Source organism: Triturus cristatus, chromosome 8, assembly GCF_964204655.1.
Source record: "Triturus cristatus chromosome 8, aTriCri1.1, whole genome shotgun sequence".
Classification (NCBI taxonomy): Eukaryota; Metazoa; Chordata; class Amphibia; order Caudata; family Salamandridae; genus Triturus; species Triturus cristatus.
Genome location: NC_140591.1, coordinates 1,583,793,639 through 1,583,814,794, shown reverse-complemented (window position 1 = coordinate 1,583,814,794; position 21,156 = coordinate 1,583,793,639). Strand labels below are relative to the sequence as shown.

Genomic DNA, 21,156 nt, shown 5'->3' with positions numbered 1-21,156 from the left:
CTTGGCATGCATCGCACCGCGATCATACAAAGAGAAAAACAATCTAGCACTAACGACGACCAGGGGAGCAAATAGAGACCGCCCAGCGCCTACTGCACTAGGACACTAAAAAAAACCAAGGTAGAAAATAAACATCTTAGACGCAGCACAGAAGTGTGGCGGGCCTGGAAACCCAGAGGCCTACAAGACAAACCCATCCCTCCAAATGTAGGCCACAGTGAAGGAATAAACAAAGTATAGTGTCTAAATAATAATAAACAGTTCACACACGTCGATGACAACCAGACAGGGGCAGAGAAACTTGAGGGGTTTCTAAAGCCTAGAAAAGTAGATAGACTACGCGCTTTGTATCAGTGCAGACTGTGGCAGCTACACATAGTGCCTAGAAACCAAAAGTGGAAATGGCTACATGGCTCCAATACAGATCATGGGAAAGAACGAAATGAAATGCGTGAGTGGGTTCGGATCCCATCCTCGTGGCCAGTGTAATAAAGTGAATCCACACCAGATGAAGATATGTGGTAAGAGGTATTTATTACAGCCTCAACCAACAGCCAGCGTATCAACTGTCATCATAGAACCCTCACATGACAGAACCTCAGAACAAGCTGGTTCCATGCCTAGTGTTCTGGCATGGAGCCATGTTACATCATTACACCCCTCTCGTGCATTGCAGGCGACAGATACCCTCGAGTTTGCCCTGTGAAAAGGAAGGACAAGACAGCAGCGCTGAACTGCAATAAAAGAAAAGGGCGGATCAGCTTCACCGGAACCCTAGACAGTATCGATATCAGTGGTTACTGGGTCAATAAGGACAGAAACCTAAAACTTGGAGCCATGTTCGTGGAGTACTGACGTCATTCCGTTCAGCCTCTGCGTCAAAGCAGGTCACTCGCATTCTGCACGTACCTCTCTATAGGGGAGTGTATGCTTACCAATATCAGGTACCACGCACGCCTTAAAGCATGCAATGCAACGTGTTGACCTTTACTACCCACCTAATTTGAACGACTAGATATTTTCAAATTAAGTTAAACCCCTCGGCCAATCCCACTACCCTTAAAAACCCCTTCCTACATCGTACCCCTACCCTTCTCTGTACCATAAAAACATTTTACAACTCCATGCCCTCACTTATCACTGTATCTTTAAAAAAAACTTACTTCCCAGTACCCTTACCGATCCCTGAACGCTAAAAAAACCTTATAACCTCACCTACCCTCACCCATTCCTGAATCCTAAAACACGACGACCTTGTTCCCTTACCTGAACCCGAAAAACCCTACCATCCCATACCTTTACCCTTCCTTAAAACCTTGCACCCATTAATTCCCTTATTTAATAGAATATAAAAACGCTTACTTGCGTGGCAAAGTCCAGCGTTGTTAAGTGCCAGAAAATGGCATGTGTTACACATCGTATGCTTAAAGCACGCAATGCAATGTATGTGTTCAATCATTGGTAAGCGGCATGGCGCAGCGCTCCAACCCACAGGGCTAAATGATCAAACACTCGCTATAAACCTCTACCAACCTGCCCCGGTGAGAGTGCAACTGACGTCATATGCGCCTCGGAAACGCTGAGCCCTGGGATACTGGACAATAGCAAGCACTGATATTTTTAAAAAGTTTAAATAAGTAATCAGAGGTTAGGATAGTGTCTTTGGTACATTATGAGAATCATACACTGGCACTTTATATGAACTGAAGCAGGAATTAGTAAAGTGAGTGGGGAGTGAAAACACAGATCTCCATAGAGAGCTTAAGAGGGGCTTCAGGAAACCTGAAATATTGTGGAGGCTGTCGCTGTGAGTGAGAATCCTGAATCGGAGGGCAGAGGGATACCACGATGATGCCTCTCCTGGATGGAGAAAGGTGGCATGTGACTGGGGCAGTCTGCAGCGGCAGCGTGGATAATTCGTTTTATATGCAGCCAGGAGAAAAGAAGTTTGTTTATTTCTAATCACCTTTCCTGACCCCCGCCGCTGCTTATCACATCAGGCTGTGACACAAAGTTTGACTAATGGAGTAGTAGGTAAGAGAATGTGTGAGACTCTATTTATTTTTGTTTTAAAAATATGCGCAGGCCCAGCAGGACACGTACTTCGTGTGCGCTTCATTTAAACAGTTTTTATCATTATCATGGCTGATGCAGAACAACAATAAGACAATAACAAATGTCCCAATAACACTGGTGATTAATGATCCGCTGGAGAGCAATAATTTGTCTGTTAGTAGTTTTTAAACTGTATTTTGTGTGGATAGCTCAGTGGGTTGCTGCCTTTGTCACAGAGATCCCCCTGTTACTTGCAGTTCAGAAGTTACAATCCTAACATAGGAAAGTGACCAATGAACTGTCACCAAAGAGCTGCAGACAAACATGAATAGTTTTTTTGTTTTGTAATATAGTTAGAACTTCCTCAGTCTTTCATCATTCTAATGTTGCTAAAATGAGTATGTTTGTTTGGGCAGAGATACGTTTTTATCACTAAAGCTGACCCCCATGGAATACTCTTTTAAATCCTAAGGTTTTGTTTCCCCAGACCAAACCCTCTGAAAATATACTGCCCACCAGTATGGATGACATGTGATTCCTACACCTTGTAATCCTCATTGGCTTATGTGACATTCCCTGTAGACTGATTTACATACTTGTATGATTCATTGTCTCTGTATAATGTGTTCGTGGTGTAAAGTGCTGACACACTACACTGATATGAGTAGCGCTACACAACAAATGCATATGAGAGAGGGGCTACGGAGCGATGAGGGGCACTGGTGGAGGGTGACTGCAGGGCTCGAGTCGGGGTACCAGGCGGGTGGACAGCGTCCCCTCACTTATTTTAACGGGAGCTCGATTACTGGAGCAAATGGAGCCACACATTTACTCTTTGGCCTCTCTGGGGCGAGATCGGAGCTCATTCAGAACGCTGCTCACGCGCTGGCTTCTCTGATGCAATGGCATCTAAGGGGTGAGCGAGGGGAGGCAATGAGTCTGATGGTGCAAGCCACCTTTCGTGACATCACTTGCTGTTGTGAAGTCAGCGTCCCCCCACTTCTTTTTTTAGGACTTGTGCCCTGGTGACAGTGAGGGAATCCGAGGAAGAGGTCATGGTGTGGAGGGGGAGCTAGGGTGAGATGAGGAGCACTGGTGGAGGGTGGTAGTGAGGGAGTCTGAGGAGGAGGTCATGAGGGTGAGAGGCTACAGAGACATAAGGGGCACTGGTGGATGGTGGCAGTGAGGGAGTCCAAGGAGGAGGTCATGAGGGGGAGGGGCTATGGGGAGATGAGGGTCACTTGTGGCGTGAGGCAGTGAGGGAATCTGAGGAGGAGGAGGTCACTAGGGGGGCCATGGAGGGATGAGGGGCACTGTTGGAAGGTGGTAGTAAAGGTATTTACGGAGAAAGAGGTTATTAGATTGGCGCCAAAAAAGACTTTCGCATCAGCGCTAAAGCCAGCCCTGTCATGGCCTTTCTGTTTTTGTTTATTTAATTAGCAGTCGGGTCATAAGGGCTACTGTGGAACATACTTTAAAGTGCATGCTAATTATATTTACTGCTATATTCAATGTTTTAAGTTTGAAGGTGATTTTACTAATGTTTTTACCGGGGAAAAAGCAAAGTGGAGCCCGATGGTGCCTGATATGTGGCTGGGGCCCAAGGTCAGCTGTGAGATAAGGTGCACTGGAGAGAGGAGTAGTGGATAATCAAGCCTGTAAGGGAGAGCGTTGCCGAGTCCGGGGTCAGGTGGAGGTAATAATGAAGAGGGATTCTCCCTGAAGGCTCGCACAGAGGGAGCCTGTAAGGGAGTGCGTTGCAGAGTCCGGGGTCCGGTAGAGGTAGTAATGAAGAGGGATTCTCCCTGAAGGCTCGCACAGAGGGAGCCTGTAAGGGAGAGCGTTGCCGAGTCCGGGGTCAGGTGGAGGTAGTAATGAAGAGGGATCCGCCATGAAGGCTCGCACAGATGGAGCCTGTAAGGGAGTGCGTTGCAGAGTCCGGGGTCAGGTGGAGGTAATAATGAAGAGGCATTCTCCCTGAGGGGACGCACGGAGGGAGTCTGTAAGGGAGTGCAGGGCAGAGTGCAGGGTCAGGTGGAGGTAGTAATGAAGAGGGATCCTCCATGAAGGCTCGAACAGATGAAGCCTGAGTAGTATCACTTGCCTGATACTCCCACCTCAGAAACCTCCTCTTCCCATTAAAGGAACATTACATGGAAAGTGATAATATTTAGAAAGAGATTTGGAAAAGAGTGAGTTTTACTGGTCCTATTTTTCTTGTTTCTTCTGAATATTCAAGGAGTGCCGCAGCGCCGGAACAGTTTGTCCCGGGTCTTGGATAGAGTTGAACAAGTTCCCATGGCCCCCACAACTGTGTTTAAGGATTGTGATCATAATGTGTCGCCCCTCCCTGTATTTTAGCTGTGGGCCCCCGGGCAGGCTGTGCACCATGTGTGTGCTGAGGCTGCTGTGAAGGAGAGATGCACTATTACAAGCTGGTTTTGGGTACCAAGAGCACACGTCTTTTCATTCCCAGGGAGTTGGTTGCTGCTGCTTGGAAGTAATGACAGGGAGCGACCCCTGGTTGATGCCTTTGGGCCACCAGAGTGGGCTTTGTATCGGGTCTGTGTTGGCAAGGTGGAGCTGACTGACCCCTTTGTGCTGCTTTTAGTTTTAAGGGCACACAGTGAGTCACTCCCTGTGAATAATTAATTTGCTGTTTTTGAAAGATAAAGAATCACAGGCTTCTCCACTGTTAAGTTGGTTTTGGTTCCCCACTGCTTTAATGGGGGGGGGGCATAATGTATGGTCATTTAATGTCAGCTGTAGATGAAGGTTACATGAACAGTGTCATGTATGTGCATGTTTGCATTGTGTTGAGGGGATTACCAGGTAATTGTTCACGCAGCTCTCTGATGGATGTCACATGCGGTTTTTCTGAGTCCCCAGATAGATCATGCAGTCTGTGTGTTCTCTTTTGTACTGCCAGTCACCGGTGTATTCAACTGTGTAGCCTTGGACCGTGTCATGTATGTGCATGTAACTTGCATGATCAAGGTAACTATTAGCGGCGATACTACGTGTCTCTTGGACCTCTTTGAAGTGCATGCCCTCCCCCCCCCCCGGGGGGGGGGGGGCGGCAATCTGAGGGATAGCCCCGGGCGCCACAAGCTCTAGCTACGCCACTGGCAGGGATCAAAGGGAGAGGCGCCTACACAGCTGCTGTGCTTGGTGCGTAAACCCTGCCCTCTTGCTGGTTTTACTGTAAATATTTGGGGTGTGTCAGAGGCTTGCACACACCCTGCCGCACCACAGACCGTCAGTGCTTAGAAGGCCCCGCCCAGACGCCGTCAGCCAGCTCTTGTGAGAGGTGAGCAGTGCGGAGCTGTTGTGTACACAAGGACGGCCACAGACACATACTGGATCTCAGCGCACACCCTGATAAGCCCCAGCTCTGCTGCATCTGTAACAAGTGCCCGGGGCTCAGCCAGCCATTACCCATTCATGCATCACAAGTGCAGCTGATCCCAGCCCGGCAGGGGGCCGGCCTGGGGCAGGGTATGACACAGGGCCCCTCCTCGGCCAGGCAGGGCACGGGTTCCGCCCTAGAGAACCAGTGATAGGGTGCCAGCTTGGGGCAGGTATGACAGACGGGGCAGGTACGCCAGACAGGGCCCCTCCTCGGCCCGGCAGGGCACGGGCTCAGCCGAGGAGGAGGGGCGTGACTGAGTGCCAGCCTGGGGCAAGTATGAGAGACAGGGCCCTTCCCCGGCCAGGCGGGGCCCTTCCTCGGCCAGACAGCGGCCCCTCCTCGGCCAGGCAGGGGCCCCTCCTCGGCCAGACAGGGATCAGCCCCAGAGAAACCGTGACAGAGTGCCAGCCTGGGGCAGGTAGGAGGGAAAGGGCCCCTCCTCGGTCAGGCAAGGCATGGGCTCAGCCATGTAGGGGGTTGGGGGTAGAGAAAGAGTTCCAGCCTGGGGCAGGTGTGACAGGGCCCCTCCTCGGCCAGACAGGGCCCCTCCTCGGCCAGGCAGGGGCCTTTCTCGGCCAGGCAGGGGCCTTTCTCGGCCAGACAGGGGCCCCCCTTGGCCAGGCAGGGGCCCTCCACGGCCAGGCAGGGGCCCTCCTCGGCCAGGCAGGGCTGAGCCCTGTAGAACCCGTGACAGAGTGCCAGCCTGGGGCAGATATGACAGACAGGGCCCCTCCTCGGCCAGACAGGACACGGGCTCTGAGTCTTATTAGGCCCTTGGGTCGCCAACCTCCCCCACCCAGAGTGTATATCTCACCAGGGACCTCATACCACAGGGCACGCATTTTTTAAAGGTTGGTGCCCTGGTGCCCACCCAGGGCACTCACCATATACTTGTTGGGCACCGCAGGGGAATCCCAAGTGCCCCTGCAGCCACGGCACGGTCCCTGCACGCAGCAGGAACCGGCATTGCTCCCGCCCAGAGGGAGCAGCTACTAATTCTGCTCCCTCTCAACTGGAGCAATATTTTTAACTGTTTCTCTGCCCGTATCAGTGCGGGCAGGGAAACGGATCAAAAGTCTGCTCCCACTTGGTGGGAGTTCAGAAAATGCTCCAGCCAAGCAAGAGCAAACACAGGTTTCCCTGTCCACGCCGGTGCGGGCAGGGAAACCGCTATGTTCTGGGGATGGGCTCTCCGGACATAGCATTTGAGCCGGCCTCAGGGGATTGGGGCCCCTGGACCATTAATGGCTCAGAGACGGGGGCCACGCAGCACCCCTCCCTTAAAGTAATTGGCCCTGGGATGGGATCCCTGTGGCCTTTTGAGGCTCGGGAAGTAGGGGCCGTGTGGCCATCTCTGTTTTAGAAAACTTCGGCCCCCTTGGTGCTGGGCTCCCCGGGGCAATTAGGGGCCCTTCTCCCCTTTATGAATACAGTCCCAGGGATTGGATTCCTGGGACATAAACTTAATAAATACAGCTCAGCAGCCATTTTTAGGTCTCGCCTGGCGAAAGCAGCGCATGCGCTGCTCTTGCCATGGAGAGAACCTTTTGGAACAATTCTCCCCGTGCACGCGTCTGCACGGACAAAGATGCCTGCTCTCGCCATCTGTCCAAAGCAGACAGCATGCGCGTGTCTGTGGGACAGTGGACATTCTGCCGCCATCTTGTTAGACACGCCGGCTTTCCTTCAACTCATGTACACGCGCGCGCGCATGGCGGAGTGATTTTACTTTAAACAGTGCACGCACGCGCGACGGAACCAGAGTTGAAGGAAGCCGGTACGCACCTCACAGGAGCCCCAGCCTCTCTCAAGCAGCTGCAGCCGCCCCGACTCCGTGTCACACAGGAACCCCAGCCCAGCCGGCCTCCCTTGTTTTTTTTTTTTTTTTAACATCAGATGACAAGCGGCGATTGTTACCCACAGCACACACTATGCTAATGGATCACCTTCAACATCGCTCGGGATGCCGCTCCCATTCCAGTCAGAGGTGCTGATTTGCCTGTTTAAATTGGAGGACCTTTCTGCATGAATCTCAGTAATAGACAGAAAAGGTACTCTTGATTGGGTCAGTCTCAGCAACATTTTTACCATTCTTGATAATAATGCTTGAAATGGTACTTACTCTATCTTTCTCGATTTTTTTCACAGCAAGTACCCTGCCAATGCTTTCACTGCACTTAAAGACTGAGGGCATGCCTAATTTGTAACCTCAATAATCTTTGATACAAATGATGAAAATCCAAGGGCCTTGCTCTTATGTATTGTAAAACTCAGATGCCACCCCCCCCCCCCCCGACAGCCTGAAGTACATTCAGATACAGTCTAATGACGTGGATCACAAATTCCCCTTGATGCTGAATTTTAAATGCTCAGGAAAGGAAAAGTGCCTTCTTTGCTGATGAAATTGAGATGCTTACCGTCTCCCCGAAGACGGGACTCAGCATTATAAACGGAAGGATTGATATTTGGTTCAATCTCAAACAACTCATTGAAAACGGATAAAACACGGATTAGGCTGGAGTAGTTCATAGATTCTAGGGTTGTTGGATCAGCCCCCTACATGGGGCTGGTTATTTGATCAAAAGTAGAAGAAGTAATAGATCGAAATGATGGGCCACTTCTCAAAAAGACTACAAAGGCTCCTCGTCATGGGATAAACTTCCAATTAGTTTGGTAGGAAGATGCAATTTTATAAGAATGGCGATTCTCCCAAGACATTCATATTTTTTCCAGCAATTTCTTAAATGCTCACTGTTAAAGTCTTTCAAGAAAGGTCAGTCCATGCTTTCTTTTTTATTTCGGCAAATCAAGATGCTTGTTGCACATTTGAAAGCATACATTCGCTGGAGCGGCTGTGCAGTACCAGATTTGAAATACTATTGGGCCGCTATTTGTACTAGGATGTGTGAACTGTTAAGATGTTGGCTTATATTTTTTGCTATTTAAGAATCGCCTGCAAAAGTCTGCTCTTACCTATTTTTAGAATCTTCCTATTAGAAGAATATTCGTTTTAATGATTTGAATGTGTTTATTGTCAATTGATTGCTGTGTAATATTGCTACGCTGCTTTTCTACTTTCCTTTCTAACCAAAAAAAAGAATGTGCAGTGTGCCTGTGTGGGTGCAGGGGAGGGGTCTGTATTTCTTAATATAATCTCAGTTGTACCTGTGTGAGTTCATGGTGAGAGGTGTAGCTGTGTGTGACTGCAAGGTGAGTGTTGTGCCCATGAGAGTACAGGGTGTGGGCAGTGCCTGTGTGAATGTCTGTATGAGTGTAGAATAAGTTGTCCCTGCGTAAGTGTAAGGTGAGGGGTTTGCGTAAGTGTAGGGTGAGGGGTTTGCGTAAGTGTAGGGTGAGGGGAGTTTGCGTAAGTGTAGGGTGAGGGGTTTGCGTAAGTGTAGGGTGAGGGGAGTATGCGTAAGTGTAGGGTGAGGGGAGTTTGCGTAAGTGTAGGGTGAGGGGAGTTTGTGTGAGTGCAGGGTTAGGATAGTGCTCAGTGAGTGGTGTGTCTGTGAGTACAAAGTTAGGAGAGAGTTCAAGTTGTGTATTTGCGAGTAGAGATTAATCAATGTGCGTACGTAAAGGCAGGGTTCGCAGTGTGTCCAGTGCTTTAAGTGGAATGAAGACGGTGAGGGTCTTTGAAGACAGCATAGCCAAAGAAACATAACTACGAATCATTTACTCGAGGCTCTATCTGTGTACTTAAGGGTGTGGACTACATCCTGTGCTTGACACAGCATGCCACGTGTCTAGGGGCGGAGCTTAGTAGCAAGATTCTGGGGTGGGGGTGGGTGTGGGTGAATTACAAATTACCCACCTAAAACACAGTATGCTGAAGGGATTACCAAAGTTTGGGAAACACTGTACCCATGTGGAACAGGTTCTATACTTATTTGCATTAGGTGGGTCTCTGTGTAAGTGCCCATAATAAAACAGTTAAAACCTTTTAGTCAAAGAAGAACGAAGAGAAAAACCAACAAAGGCATAGAAGACCCTATTTGGTCCCCAAACCCAGCTCTCAAGCCAAGAATGTGACCCCCACACCCCCTCAAGCTGTGCTCCTGCACCGGTCTTGGATTTGGGTGGCACTATGGCCGCTATGTGCTTTCTATTTGTGCAGCCAAAAACACCAAGAGAGATCGAATATATTCCCCATAAACCAAGCTAGATCTCTTGGCTTAGGAAGTGTTTGTTAGTGCTGATTTGTATTTAATATCAGATAAATGGGCAGTGACAGTTTTCTCAATTATTAGAAGTGAAATTGTTTCAGCTCTAAAAAGATTCTGAAAATATGAGATTGTGAGTTTAACATTATGGAAGCCTGTGAAAATATTTCCCTTCACATCACTTTCCTCTGCATTTCCTCTCGGCTTCAGTCCCGTATTCTCTTTTTCTCTCCATAACGGTCCCTCCTCCAGCTTTCGTGTCTCACTCGTTTTTAGGTCTCGCCTGAGACAGCGCTTTAGCGCTGCTCTCGCGAGAGCTTTTGTAAATGGGGGATCTGGAAGTGCAAACGAGTGCTTTCAGGCCTCCAAAAACAGTGCATGTGCGCCGGGCACGCGCACCATTTGGCAGCCTGCACACCGTTTGCTTTCACTTTCGCGGGCCGCACGGCCGCTTTGATGTGATCGCGATCGCGATCACTTTCACACAGTGCATGTGCGCCGGGCGCGCGCACCATTTGGCAGCCTGCGTGTACATTTCGCGGGCGCTTTGATGTTCTCAGTGAGCCGCGCGGCCACTGCGAACATCAAAGTGCCCGCGAAAATAAAACTATTTGTGCTCACTGTACTTCTAGCCTTTTCACTCTCAGCCATAAAAACAGCGGACGGGGACTTGCAGTTTGTGCATTTACTGGCACCAGCGCCGAAAGGGTGCAGGACATTCTCTTGCTAGGAAATGGGGGCAGATCCTTCATATCCGTGCTTCTCTCTTTGTTAGCCTCCATGCGCTGGTGATAACGCCTTGCAAGTTACAAAATGTCTTCTCTGTGACTCAGCTTTCCAGAATCTCCTCTAACTTTAAGCTCGCTTTACACATTCTGGGCCTCAATTCGATGTTTTACTTTGTTGCAGAATTCATTTTTTTATTCGAAACTTCAATTATCTTCCACTACCTGAAAAGATAGCGCTCTTTTTCAACTACCATGTGCTATTTCTTATAACATACGTGTGGGATTTTGTCACACTTTACTGTTCCTCTTTTTTTTTTTTTTTGCATAGGAGACGCGGGATTTGGTGGCTAGCTTCAAGCTATGCTAGCAGATGCTATTAAGTGTCTCTATCAAACTTATATGCATTCCAGCAGTCGCGCCATATGTTCTTTGTGACCTTTCTTAAACAAAACGAAGCGGCAAGAAAAAAAGCCACCGAGATAATTCAACATTGGAGCGCTGAAAAGAGGATATTATTACACAGGCACCTAATCTATACAATATTTAAGGAATTTAAATACAGTAACGAGAACTCATTGATGTCTTCTCGATCGTAAGTACAGCCTGACAATGAAATTCAAAAGACACACCCGGTCAACTTGCGCACACACATTCACACAGAATGCACACAGGGCGGGGCTCGGAGTTGTAAGGTCTTTTGCAATTTGCAATGCAATAGGTCTCGCATTTACGCGAGTTTGAGCTATTGACATTACAAATAATAATGCCTTATTTTTTTTTTTAAGCATAAATAAAAGGCATTGTTATTTACAATGCCAATAGCTGAAACTCTCGTAACTGCGAGACCTATTGCATTGCAAATGCTTGTTTTTTGTGCTGATTTTTCACTCTCCGCTTCTATGGCTACTTCCTTGTATGTTTATTTCAAGTTTCCCTCTCGATTTCTTTACATACACCCACTCCAGACCCCCCCCCCTCCAACCCCTGCCCATTCATAGACTGTATTTGCTTTTCCTTTGGCAGTGTCAGTATTTCAGCAGCTCTGTTTCTCCTTCATGCACTTCCGCATGGAGTTCTAATGACAAATGGCACATGAGCGCCCATCTCTTGCACACTCTGCAAGGAGTGCAAGGATTGAATGAACATGCCGTCTGATCACCCTTATGACCCCGTAACAAACACTGAAAACAGGAGCTGCCTCCATCCTCCCCTCCAGGCTGCTCTCAATTGTGCCCCATCATGAACATCCATCCACACCCTAAAGCAGCCCAGACGTATGACACGACTCCGTTTTCAGCATGTGCTGTGCAAGACTCATGTTGTATGAAAACCAAAGCTACAGAAATACATCATTATTGGAAAAATAAATACTCTAGGGAAATAGCTATACATATTCCATGTTACGTGTACGTAACACGTCTGAAGTGTAAATCACTGACCTGGATTATTTGCAGGGTTCTTACAGAAAGAGATCAGTGGTTTTGCTGGCAAGGTTACGGATACAAATATAGGGTCCAGTAGGCGCCCTTATCAGTGGCTGTGTTCAGTTACTGGCAGTGTGCAGAACTCATCCCACTTAAAGCCCCGAGTGCGACGGTGTGACTGCATCGTGTGCCCGAGGGAGTGCTGGTTAAGGGGTATGCCTGTACGACTGAAGGGTCAGAGAGGTTGTCTGGATGCATGCAGGGTGAGAGATGTGCCTAAGTGAGTGCCGGATACAGCACAATAAAACAAGCATTGAAAATGAAATAGGTCTCGTCTTTGATTAAGTTAAAACCATTTGCTTTGCTAATGGTATTGTATAGCAAAGTAAATGGCTTTAACTTAAAGGCAAGACCTATTGCATTTTCAATGCTTGTTTTTCTTATCCCTCGAAAGTCCAGTGTGATCGCTGCATTTTTTTGTCCATTTGTTTTGGCCCCATGGGGGTCCCTCTGGGTCCCCCCACCCATTGGGCCGGGTGATCAGGGTACCCCTAACCCGCCCCCTTTTTACAACTTTTCCTCCTCTACTTTAGGACAGGGGACTAACTAAGTCCCAGAGTCCTCTAATGGCTGCCAGCAACATTTTTCTCATGTTGCTGGCAGCCAATCAGAGAGCAGTAGTGAGATGATCCAAGGGAAATAAAGCTCATTGGGCCAATCAGAACGCTCCATTTTTAGGTCGAGCCTGGGCAGCGCATGCACTGCTCTGCGAGCCATGCTGTATTGGAGTATGGAATAGAAGCCCTGCCCACTCTCCGCCCATATTTGTCATTGGCTTGTGTCATTGTCCTATGTAAATGCTGGCTTCTGATTCGTTAATAGGCTTGTTAGTCTCTCCTTAGAACTGCTTTGTCTTCATTCGTAACCTCCCACGAGGACTGGCCCTTCTACTTTGGTTGTTACATGGTGAGTCTTTAGTCTGTAAGCACTATTTTCTTTAAGTAGTTTCTCCTACTGCAGGCACGACCTGCTTTCCTGCAACATTCAGCGTGCCATGCACGTTTCACTTTCTAAACTGCCCAGAACAATGGCGGCCGCATTCCCTTCACAGGTCTCGCATTTACAAGAGTTTGAGCTATTGGCATTGTACATGACAATGCCTTTTATTTATATGTTAATTATCAGAACATATAAATAAAAGGCATTGTCAATTACAATGCCAATAGCATAAACTCTCGCAAATGCGAGACCTATTGAATTGCAAATGCATGTTAAACTGGCGTTTCAACCCTTTTGCGGACCCAACCGTCCAGCTTTACAATGATTTTTTACCCTTAATTTCTCAAAAAATACTGAATGGATTGACACCAAATGACAAAAAGAACAATCTGTGTACCAAGCTCTGGCTTCCTGACAAATTTGGTGTAATTCCGTTCAACAGTTTTTGCTGTAGCCCTGCCTAAAGAAGTCTATGGAAAATGCAAAGGGATTTTGCATTTTGAGAACCCACTTTTTTCTCGGCCCCGCGTGACGATCACACTGAAACGCTCCATGCACAAACTAGTCAAAAAGTAGCATCTTTTGGTAAAGTTTCATGGAGATTCGTCAAACAGTGGCAAAATTATTACCTCTTTTGCTATGGAACAGCTGACCTAACTATAACTACCTATTGGCGACCATCCCTAGGTAATATACACACACACACAGAGCAGAAAACCTGCAAGGGAGGGAACTGAGAGCAAGAGGATCGAGGGACAGAAAGAATAAAAGAGAGACCGGGGGAAGAGGGAACAAGCAACCCTGCAAAGGAGGGTGTCAAGAGCAAGATGAAAGAAAGTGAGACAAGGTAATCGCCAAATTCCCCAATCCGGAATGTTTAACCTCTAATATCAGAGACTGAGAAGAACTCTGTGATTCCCTGGCAGACCCTTTCTTCTCTAAAGTAAAAGGTCTGGTAATCCATAGCTAGGCAAAAAACAAGGGGCGGGGGTTCAACTCAAACACTGCCCAGGAGTCACACCGCACTGCTCAACGGAGACCATTTACCGTTAAAGCTTTCTCAGCTGGTGGCATTTCAGATTCAGCTGCTGCCCAATGTCCAGCAAACACATCCAAGGACATCTTCATCCAGCCAGATTGAACATTAACCACTGCGGGGGAGCGTGGCCGAGCTTACAGAGGCCCGCATCATGCCGGCTGTACTCTGCCCTGACCGCGCTGTACCACTGGTGGAAAGCGGCACGCAGCCAGCAGATTAAGCTGTATCCTTCTCCATATACCCCTATTGAGGGTAAGCCAGACTTTCTTCCAAGCGTATTAGACAAGAAATTTCAACAATGGCATGGGGGCGCGGACCTCGCCCTTAAAGATTTGTAAGTTGATGGGGTCCCCAAAAACAGAAACCAATGTGCAACCAATTTCTCTCTCCACTGCACTGGGTAACACAGCTTGTACACTGGCCCAAAAATAAACATACCATCCAGGGTGGGACGTGGGACACAAATCTAATGGAGGATGTCATGGGGGTAGGGGCGACAGGAAGAAAGCGATCTCGCACATTTAATACACAACATGAGTATTTGTAAAGCGTACGTTCACCCACAAGGGCATCTTTGCGCTGAACAACAGATGTTTATTGATATCCAGCTGAATGGTACTCATTTTATCGACCTCAGAAGGATGAAAGGCTGAGTGGAACCCCCATGATTTGAACCTGTGACCATTAGGACAAATACAAGCCCCTACAGTGGACGCATTAGTCAACTAAGTCACCAGTCCCAGCTCACAGGTCACTGGAAACTCCTTCCGACATCACTAAGGGTACCTACATTGCACAGTGGCCACAGAACCTGGGCATGGACATTGCAGAGGGGAACTGGTGTTCTAAATTACAGAGAGCGGCCACGACTTCTAATTGTACCCAATATAAAGACTCACTCATAGAGGGGGTCGAAGTTGCTCGATGGCGAGGTCGTGGAGCTTGCGGAACGTATCTTCATATGTGGTGGGAGTGTTCTCTGGTGGACGATTTTTGGAAACAGGTGTTCCACCAAATCTCTGCGTTCTTGAATATTACACTAGACCCCAAACCCCTTCAGGCTCTCTTGGGGGTGCCAGATGAGGAAGGCCTCTAGCCGCTTAACCCTCCTCAGTGACATTAATCGCACGCCGTTTCCTTGCAGCTAGATTAGTGGTTGCCTACTGGTGGAAGGGTCCAGAGGCCCCACCATGATTCTTCGGTGGGGTAAGATTTGGGATTTCTATGCCCTGGAACGTTTGACCGCTACAGTGCGTGACACAAGACTCCATCTCGACAAAGTATGGACCCCTTTCTTAACATATGTAAAGGATAGATACACACACCGGGTGCTGACACGCCCCCATGGACTGATAGCTACAGCGGTCCTTGTTGGCCGCGAGGGAGGTGACACTGGCTGAAGTATGATGGGGAGCAGTGTGGTCCCTTGGGTGCATGTGGGGGACCCCCTACGTTGGTCCTCGGAGCTTTCTGAGTTTACACTGTACTCAAACGAGATGGTCGCTTGTCTATGTGAGGCGATGACCGGAGGGGCATCAATGGGAGGGTAGATGGGGGGGCGGGGGATATTGGTGCTGTTGATTGTTTGGATTACTAATGCTTTTTGTGTTATCTTCCCCGGGACCATCACCGGGAACCGGTGCCTACTGTGAAATTTGTTTCTTTCATCTTATATTTTCAGATGGATTCCAGTAAACACCAGAAAGATCGTCACACAAGCCCTCGTCACCAGCCGCCTTGACTATGGCAACGCGCTCTACACTAGTATCTCCACCCAACTCCTCAGAAGACTCCAGACAATACAGAACATGGCAGCCAGGCTCATCATGGACCTCTCCAAGCGTACCCACATCTCTCCTCACCTCAGAAACATGCACTGGCTCCCTGTCCAGAAAAGATGCCTGTTTAAGACGCTCACCCACGCCTACAAAGCCCTCCACAAACAAGGACCTTCCTATATCAACCACCGGCTGAACTTCCATCTTCCCTCAAGACACCTGCGCTACACTTCACTCTCCATCGCACATGTCCCCCACATAAATCACACCCACAGCGGTGGCCGTGCATCCTCCTACATCGCCTCCAAATCCTCCGAATGGCAACCTCCCTGGCAGTCTTCCGAAAGCAACTCAAGATCAGGCTTTTCGATGCAGACGCAGCAACCTCAGCACCCAGATACCCCTAGGAGTGATAGTGCCGCCCTTTAGAAATGATTGATTGATTATATCAAGCTGACCGCCAACTGTGGACATGTGATTGCTTTTGTACACTTCAGGTTTCTTTTATTGTTTTCTCTTCAATTATAAAAAATATTGATAAAAAAAGGCCCACATCAAACTGTTCTACATTAAAAAGAAGAGAAAGAAACTCGGTAGATGGGAAATACAGAGATCAGAAGAGGCACTATAGAGGGAAAGGAATACGAGTGCCATAGAGGTGCATTTAGGGCCTTCCAACAAGACAGTGCGTGCACTGTCTGTGGCGAGACGTACTGTTCGCAACAGTGGGCTTAGTTCCCGCCTATTGCTATCCCATTTGTTGACGTCATTGTCACTCACTTGTTCGCTTCTTACTGGTTAGCTTGTATGGGCTTCCTTGCTCTTCTTAAGTTCCACCCTCCCCTGGAGCAAGGACGAATAGTAGTGCCCTTCCGCTGCTCATTTTTTAGGCGCTTCTGTTTTTTCTTTTTGTTTACGCACTCCACAAGAGTGAATGTGTTTTCAAGCTGTCTCCCCAATGTGCTTTTCTTACCCCTTTCTGCACTCCATGTTGCAAATGTGCTTCTCCCCGTTGCTCGTTCACCCATTTACTTTTCCTCTTACCCACACTCCACGTTGCTCCCCCCGTTAGTTTGCCTCACTTGTGTTATGGGGTCTAACTAGTTAAGGGAATGGCTTACAACCTCTGAACTGTAATCCTGCGCCTTACACAACATTCTGTCTGACCAGCATTTAGCTGCCTCTTTGTGAGTTCCTCCTATTGCAGCCAAACATGTCCCACAACAATAAACACATGCACAAAACAAGCCAGACCCATTGGCTTCGTGAGCGCTTGTTAGCAGCTTGATATCCATGAATAACACATATTTTGCTGTAAATAATCAGATATGGTCATTACAAACGGTAAATATCTGGTCACCACTATTTGCATAATGGCGGGGCAAAGACTGGATCAGCTTGTAATCTGAACACAGTTACGGCCTACTGTCTAACCTGCCTCCAGCCTCTGCTCCAGAGCTCGCAACTGCGCCCCGTAATAAACACTCTCCCACAACCTAACCTCATCCAGGCACCTACATGCCATTTTGCACACATGTACTGTGCCTGCTTTGGAAAACCCAAAAGCTCCACCTTTTAAAACTTTGCCAATACTTCGTAAAGTCAACTTCAATACAAAATTGAACTAAAGTAAAGATTGTTTACAAATATTAACAAATTCAAAGTCTTTACTTACATAAAATATGCAATGTATATACAGTAACATTTTGCTAATACCATTGGCAAAGCAAATAACCCCCAAAGGTGAGACCTACAAGCTTTGCCAATGCTTGTTTATTTCATCTTTAAGTTGCTGTGTCAGGCACCAGCCTGTCTCTGGGGCCACTATCGCATCAGGGAAGTAAGGAAAGCCGATATATGGATATACCCTGTGACGCCCAAGACTCATTGAGAAATCTGTATGCGAATGGCGGCAGTGGAATCCGCAGGATGTGACGGCACGAATAATTCAAGCTGTATGACAACCAGAGTTACAGCAGTGCCAGCAGGACTCAGAGTGACAGCAGTACAAACATCACTGACAACAACACAAGTGAAAACCAGTGGCGTGAAAGAGAGCGACGGCGCGCATGCCGACAGGGAATATCACCCAGATGAGTGGTGCCATCACTCACATATTCACTCCTTCATCCGCTCGCAGGCTCGTCTCACTGGATTAAGCCCCCACTCCAGACATCTGTCTGTAACCTAGAAACTAGCAATGCTTTAATGTTACGTGCTCTGTAAGGGATGAAAGCTGGCTCTAGTCTTCCTCCTTCAGGGACAGGAAGCTTGCACTGCGGCCGCCTTACGTGAGTCAGGATCCTTGTTTTGCGACTGCCATGCTGCACTTGTTCTTGAGGAAGCAAAGCTTGCATTACTGCGTTACAATTACACTGATGCCCAACATAAATATGTCCTGTGAGAGGCGACTGCCCGAGCTGTACCCATTTATATGAGGGAAGCTTACACTGCGGCTCCCAAGATCTACCTGTTCTATGAAGAAGGGGTGTTTCCACTGCTGTTGCCCCTTCCTAATGCAGAAAGGAAGCATAGAAGGTACAAGGAGTGCCCTTGCATTACATACTCTAGGAACCAGGGGCAGTTTCCCAATATTTAATGTGCGATACCGAAACCTATAGCTCAAATGAAGGCGCCTGAGCCTGGACAACACGCAGGTGCAAAAACAAGTCAATGGCAAGCGGGGTCTGTTGCTCGATAGCTCTGTTTCTAAGCAGTACTAAAACATTTCTATTGGTCTGACAGCTTAACAAAGGAAGGACATACGTGTCAACATACAGGGCACATCCCCGTCAAAGAATCCTATATTCAGGAGACCGTCCAGCCAGAGGACAGCAGCCCTCTCTGGTGCTTCCCATGGCAGCAGACGACGGCTCGTCAACCTACGAGTACATGACCGTATGATAATTAGGGCTCTCGGCTTTATGGTATTTATTTGACATTTCCATCTGTATTTATCCATATTTATTTTGGGTTTTGTGAATAATTGAAGTTGAAACTCCTATATTTCCACATTTATGTAACCGATAAATATGCATTCATGCTTGAACGCCTGATAGGTGTCAAAGATATGAACACCCACAGATGATGAATCAATGCACATATATCAAAATATGAACATTTTAGTATCAAGTTTGTGCATATCTGCTGCTGCTTAACCCCTTCCATGCTCATGACGGAACGGTTCCGTCATGAGCGTCGGTTGAGCTGTGCTCATGACGGAACCGTTCCGTCATGAGCCCGCCCGCGCATGAAACGGTCAGCACCGCGGCGGAATTCGCGCCGCATGGAAGGGGTTAAGGCTCTTTCCTTGAATTCCTTTCTTTTTTAACCCCTTACCTGTCAATCCGCACAGCTATTGGCCAGGTAGTCATGACTGACAGCATTTAGAATCACTTTAAAAAGAATCCAATTTCCATTTTTATCTACGTCTAAAAATAAATAGAGACAGAAAAAAATGGTTTTCTGTCTGTATGTTTCTGTAAAAATCAGTAAAAACGGATAACAGGGAGCCGTAATGATAATTCCATAAGCGTCTGGAGGGGTGTCGGGGTTCTTGTATGTTTATGTCGGTCCTATAATATTACTTTAAATCCTCTCAAGCACTTTTGAGCACGTGAGCTACCTGGCACGTACCTGGTCCGCGTGAGAAAGCCCCGGTGCCGCTCCTGCAGCCGACACCTGTCCCGCACACTCTCTTTGTGTTAAGGAAGGATGTGCATTGTCAGGACTTGTCTCTAATGTGCGTGACGTAAGTGACAGAGTGAATCATCACAAACTATGTGAGCAGAGTTTACTTTTGGCTTTGCAGGTGAAACAAGAAGTTCAAGAGGCACCACCTCACCTGTAACACAATCAACCGACTTTTTTTTTTTCTCAGCCAATATCACTTTGCGTGCTCAGACTTTTGAACCCATACTAAGTGCTTAAAGTAAAACTACAGGGCCAAAACCGAAACCTGCTGCCGCTTAAAAAAGCCTGGGGTGGCTAATGGGATTGTATTTCTAGATACACCTGGCAGACATGTAAAATGAAAAACAAAAGTTCAGTTTGCGATTTTCTGCCTTTTTGCCTTGTATGCCATCCAGGGTTAAACAGTCCAGTGGATTAAAATAGGGCGGAGAAGTCATTTTCAATGCAGATGGGGGCATCCTACTGATAGTGTGTAAAAACAGAGGGCATGCTAAAAAGACACTAAATCTGAGAACAATGAAAGCAGCAGCAACAGAATGCGTCCGAAAAGACAGGTGAAAACAATCAATGTGCTGGTATCCCTCTTTCAAAGTCCAGCCTCGACCTATAAGGCCGGTGTGTGTAGGAAGGTGGAATCTGACTTTGTCCCCCACTAGGATAGCTTTCAAAAAAGGTTGTCTTTAACCTATTCACCATAAGGGGTTGTTTGGACTGATACAAGGTGCCCACTATAACTAGTGGACAGGATATACCAGGCCAACTTCTCACAGTGTGCATGTGAGGAAGCAGACTCCAAATAGAAACCTCCTTCAGCAGGAACATGGTCTGAGCCAATTCTGCAAAACCAGTTGCCCATTGACTACAAATATCAAACATGAATATTCTGTCAAGTTCCCTTTCATTTCGTTTACACTAAAAACGATCGTTGACACACTTTGTTTAATCCAATATTTCTAGCTGATGTGGGAGTAAACTCTGTTTCGAAAAAAAGCCCTTGAAGATTAAGACTCACCAGTTCAAATCGATCTCTATATTTCTTACCTTTAAATAGATTTTGATTCTACCCCAGTAAATGGAGTTTATAGAATAATAAACACAAAATGTTGCCAGACTATGAATAAAATTATCATGAAGTTATGGTCTTATAGACTTTAAGTCCGAAATGCAGTAATTTACACGTTAGCTGAACAGGAGGCAAACACGTACATTGAATAACGCGCTCCTAATCCGTTTGCTGCCGAACACGTTGCCATACTGACTACGCCTTTATACTGCAAGGTCTCCCGCCCAAGTCTCACCATGCGCTGTTACACAAACATAGGGGTCCACCATTTCCCGTCAACCATTGCAATGAAAGAAAGAATTTAACCTCTTAGCCCGATTCCCAATAAAGAATTACTTTACTTTATCCAATACAGGGGACAGTCCCTGTTTTGTTGAAAACACTATACGAACTGAATGATAATGAAAAATAAAAACATTATTTTTCCATTAGAAAAAGCATTTAAAATTTGTATAAAATACCACCGCTCCCCCCCCCCCCCCCCCCCACCATAGACACAAACCAACTATCTCATCATTGGAGGTCATCTGTACGTGCCCAAATACTAGTTCTTCATAACCTGAGTTTCTAAGACTTTAAGTACGATACTGCCTCTAAATTGCAAAAAACTCATTCCCACACCCACTTCATCACAGTCCAATAATATTAACTCACAACATAACAAAGAAAACAGTTCCCTATCAATATTCAAATCCTTTGGTACTGTTTTAAGTTTATCAATCCAAAAGGTTTCGCTCATTCTCAATACATGGTCTAAGTCTCCGTCTCTCCATTTAAGCTTTAATTGTTAAATTCCTAT

At 47.2% G+C, this 21,156-nt stretch overlaps 1 protein-coding gene across 7 annotated transcripts in view; it reads right to left on the bottom strand.

Moving 5' to 3' along the window:
• The window catches only part of LOC146806248 (uncharacterized), a 377,938-nt gene that overhangs the window by 139,110 nt on the left and 217,672 nt on the right, over positions 1 to 21,156 (bottom strand). The window lies entirely within an intron of this gene.